Here is a 5,335-nt window from a genome sequence, read left to right as displayed (position 1 = left end):
GATAAACATCTTTAGTTCCAAAGAAGGTAAAGGAAAGACATATGGTTATTGTTACTAGGCATATAACCAACATTTTTACAACATACAAGCAATAAAGTCATATACTGTTTCAAAACTTCCACAACCCCAAAATTATGATAGACTGTCTCTTTTCAGAGGACAGAGTGAAGTGGGCACTTCAATTGGAATCAGGAAAATCTGGATTCAAATTCTTTCATCAACTCTTACTAATTGATCAAGGCATTTAGCCTCTCTAAGTTTGAATTACCTCATAAATAAATGATTTTGAACTACATGTCCTTTAAGATCCCTTCTAGTTCTACATCTAAGATTGGATACTATTAATTGTCCAGGACTACAGGTTTTAGTATTCCCATTTAGAAATTCAAACTCCTTTCCCTGCCCATGGGAAAATCAGTCCAGAAGAGTCTAAACACTATTTTACACATGTGATAAATGGTGCAAATTAAACCAATGATAATTTGTATTGGTCAGAAAAGCAGGTGGACTAGCAATGAAGTTAAAATAAGGAATAAAAAAATAGATATTCTATGTATTATACTGGTAAACTCTTGAAATATAAGAATCAGAATAAAGAAAAGTAATCCAGAATATTATGGGATTTGGTTATGGAGCATTTATAGAAAGGCATTTTTAAGGATTTAACAATAAAATCTCACTGAACTTGTAAAGGGAGTACTCACATGAATGAGATTCTGGATTCTTACAAGTATCAATGTATATTTTTCTTCATACCTCTGGCCTTAGAAACTACTTTTAAACTGCTCAAGGCCACACATCACTATATATGTCTGGCTTTTGAACATTTCCATATCAGTAATACAAATCATACTGCTTCCCTTTTGTATTTTAATTGAAGAAATTACATCAAAAAGAACTTATTAAATTTAGACTTTATCTACAATGCTTTATCATCATTACTATAATTTTAATGATAAAGTTGACTATTTATAAGGAACAAGATTTGAATGTATGACTTCAAAATAGTAAGCACAATTTTCTCTCTGGACCATATAAGTAGCAAAAAAGTAATCAAATTCATTTTTGCTACTATTATCATGTTTTAAAAAGGAATTAAGTCCATCCAGCATGGTTTTGAAATTGACATCCTTACAAAAAAATAATTCTGGTAAGGTTCTTTTTTAAGCTTAATTAAAAATGAATTATTCTGTCTCTCAGTCAATTATTATAATTCAGTATCCATAAATAGGCATAATAGAGCAAATTACATTTTATCATCATTGGACTTCAATGCCAGTTGGTGAATCCCTGAAATGTGTATTTACCCAAGGGATCTAAAATGGCAGTCATTAAAGCAAAGGGATTTTTATGCAGCTAATGGGAAATGAATTTGTCCCTCTTCTGTCTCTTTCTTTTACAAAGGAATTATTCACTAAACTTTTGTCTTTGTTGTATGAACTATTATTCATTTCCTGGAAAATTTTCCCTTTCCTGCTGACTTTGAATTCTTTAACTTTTAAAAACATTCGCTTCGGAAACAACCTTCAGTTTAAGAAGTGAGCCTCTTTTGCATTCCATTGAAGCACTTCATTTCAAAAAGCAGGTAAATATTGTTCTGGATTGAGTCTAAAAGTACTGATTATAGTGTTTTATATTATATCCTTGCTTGGCAAATGTCCAGGTTTCTTTGTAATCAGCTCCTTTTGCAATTGAGCATGGAAACCTACATTTATTAATAATAACTTAAAATGATATGTCACTGTAAATTTCATTAATACTCATTTTATCCTTACAACTGTGAGTTTACTACTATAGGTATGCAGACCAACTATTTGGTAGAGTAGGTCAAGGCATAATGTCAACATATTTTTCAGTCCTCCAAACACCCTAATGTCTTCTCTGTGTGTTATACCACATCAAGGAATCTGTATATGTGTCAGACTCTCCTTCCCTAATTGCCTACCTAATTGTACAAGTGTTATTATCTTCATTTTACAGAAAAATAAACTGTAAACTCAGAGAAGTTAAGTGAATTAAGATGGTAAGATAGAATTGGAAGGGATGTGAAAGGCCAAATTGCTCATTTTTATTTAAGGAAACTGAGGCCCAGCCACATTATGTGACTTTCCTAAGGTCACTCAGGTTATAAGGGTCTCTAGCTCTCTAGTCACACTTCAGAACTGTTTCTTTTAAACACATTTCTCTACCATAACTTACAAATGAGATTCTCTAGATATTTTGAAATAATATTTTGTGAAAAAGAATGCCTTCACTCATACAAGGGCACTGTGCCTCTAAACATTTCTAGGGCCCAATATATCGCATTATATAATGTATATATAGATATAGATATAGATACATAAAACAGCATGTAGAGAAATATATTAATGTAATGACCTCATTTCTATCCACCCTCTATGCTACTGATTAAGCTTTATTTACAAAGGAAGTAACTATATTCACCCAATGTAAGAATTTCCATTGATTTTTCTGATAGATGATGAAAGTTAGATAACCAAAATAGAGCTACCCCAGACACCAAACAAAACAAAACACATCACCGAGGGGTGGGAGGGAGGAATTAAAGGCAAGCAGGGAGAGTCCTTCATATTTAAAAGATTAAGTTTACTGAAATTTCCTATGGATAAAGAATGTAGCTAAGGTGATTGCTATAGCCAGGTTTTGAGGATATGAGTAGTCCTTTGCCAAAATCCTTTCTTAAATGAAATTGAATGGAATCTATTAAGTGAATCCTACTGACTAAAAACTGAACTCTTGGTATTCCAGTACCCCTTGCCTATTTTTGAACGAATCTATGACTTTCTGGTTATGTAATAATCTCTTAAGGGTCTGTAGTTTTTGTAATGTTAGGCCTTCAGTCAACTAGATTATGGTGACTAGATGCTTCCCTGATGGGAATAGGCTGAAACATTTTAATTCATTACTGTCACCTTCAGCCAAGAAAAGCTAGGTACTATCCTCAGGCTGAGTATGTTTGTTCTTTTCAGACCCCTATATCTAAAAATGATTTCAAAGTATTATAACTTTCTTAATTTCACTTAACTACTATTATGTACCCTAAGACCTCTATCATTTAGATTTCTGGGGAAAAGTTTGCACAACTAACTCAAATCACTTTATTTGGTGGAGTCAATATGTTGGCTTATAAGCAACAAAAGTCAAGTCCTCTGTGAAAACCCCTCTACACCAATCAAAAACAAAGTGCTTTGAGGGGGACAGAAAACCAAATAAAAAAACGGGACAGAGCTGGGGGACCATCTTGCTCGATTCAACTTAAATGGTACACAGAGAAGATTGATTTCTTGGGTTTAAGGAAAAAAAAGAAGAAAGGTCCCAGGACCCCTCCTCCACCTGCTGTGCTGAGACACTGGTAGTTGTTGGGATCTCAAGGAGAGGGCTCTAGCCTGGAGGGAGTGCCTTGCTACCATAGCTACTTGAGGCTCAGGGATCTGACCACAGTTGGCAGGAAGGCAGCTAGAGGAGAGGGGCAGAGAGGAGGGCAGCCTAGTCACAGCCTTCAGCCACCACTCTCTGAAAGCTTTGGGCTCCGGGTACATTCAGCTCTGCAGATTAGCTTAACTGGCTTAAACCCTGTCTGTTAATAGTGGAGATAAGAAGCCTTCAGAGGACAGAAAAGCTCAATCTCCAATACCCCTTTCCATCTACTGCACAAAGATCTGCCTTAAGAATCTAGCTCACTGGGATCTCAGGGAGAGGGGGACAACCGTGAAAGATTACTATAGGAAGCTCAGGGCTCTGATCAGGCAGCTGGCAGGGAGGTGACTGGCAGAGAAGACAGAAGGATGAGGGTAACTACTATAATAATTAATTTTAATAAAATAATAAAATGGGGTTGCCAAATGTAATAGTTAAAAATTTGGTTTGACAAAAATAAAAATGGTGAAAAAGAATTGTGGTCACCATTTATAAAATTAACTCTTAAGTCATGGGGATGTTAGTAGCTTTAGTAGCTTTATTACAGCAAGGTAGAAATAGTAAAGAGGGAAATATAGGGAGGAGGTAGAAAATATTGCATAACTAAATTAACTAAATTTTGATTCGAGTGCCCCACCAAAGAAAGCATCCCATCAAAGTAAGGAGAAGAGCCAAAATGGCAGAGTCTCTCTGGCCAGGGACTCCGCAACCCAAGTGAGTTACCAAAGTCAAACTCCTCCAACCATCAATGCAGAATCTCCAACACAGAACAAGTGGCACAAGAAAGAATCTCTCTATCATCAAGAGCCACCAAGGCAAAAGAATGAATCAGCATGCACTCGGCTGGCTTTTTTATAAGCAGTTTTCTCCATGTCACTTCCTGTCTCTTTGCTTTCTCCTTCCTTTCACTGTGAGCTGGTCTATCACATCTCAGGAACCAATCAAAGTTTCATAATTTGCCTGGCCAGTGCTTTGGGATCCACTTCCTATCCTCTAAGGTTATGAACTTTTATCAAAAGGATTCTCAAGTTCCTGACTGATTAAGTTAAAAGAGTGGAGCACTCCAAGGACTTAAGATAAAAGAAATTTCATTTCATCCTACCTTCAGCCTTCAGACCTTCACCTTCACCTTCACCTTCAGCTTCTATGGGCAATTGGGGAAGATCTGGCCTCAGGGCTCATTAATATAACAGGTCAGCTGCATTAGCTTAATCCAGTTAATTAGCAGAGAAGGGAAGAAGCCCCTTCAGGACAGAAAATCCCTAATGCACAGATTCAGCAAATAAATAAAGGAGCAAGAATATGGCCAATAAGTGTCCAGTTCTATTTATCATCTCCACATAATCTGATAAGGACAGCTTAGTTGCTAAGAAAGTAATAGGCACGGAAGATCTTTCATCTCATGGTTCCAGCTCTGTCTCTAGGAGCATGGAGTTTATTATATATATTTCAAGACTCATTTCACACAAAAGAACCCCCCAAAACTTCATGTTTGTGCAGAAGTTACAAATTATGTCATACCAAAACACAAAAATTATCATTTGACTTCAGAATAGAACAAGGCCAAGGCTGAATTTTGGCTGGGTTATTATCAGTAAGCCAAGTCAGGGAATATATTCTCAGGGGCAAATAGACCCCACTGGTGGGAGTTGTGTCTAATTTTTGTCCAGTTTTGACCTTGACTGAGAACAGTTTTGAGATTAATTTTCTACATTTCTGTCTTAAAGAAAAACTGTTAACCTTTTAACTGCTGATTTGCACAGAGGCATTTTATAATACTTGAGGCTGCCTTCAAAACTAATTTAATATGTTTTCAGTAACAAGAGGGGTTCAGATAGAAATATCTATTTGAGACTCTGTTTCTCTTATTGGCCTCCCACAAATAAGGAGGGGGAAA

This window comes from Gracilinanus agilis, chromosome 1 (assembly GCF_016433145.1).
Source record: "Gracilinanus agilis isolate LMUSP501 chromosome 1, AgileGrace, whole genome shotgun sequence".
NCBI classification, from domain to species: domain Eukaryota; kingdom Metazoa; phylum Chordata; class Mammalia; order Didelphimorphia; family Didelphidae; genus Gracilinanus; species Gracilinanus agilis.
The sequence above is the reverse complement of the archived record's forward strand: the minus strand, read 5'-3'. Positions refer to the sequence as shown.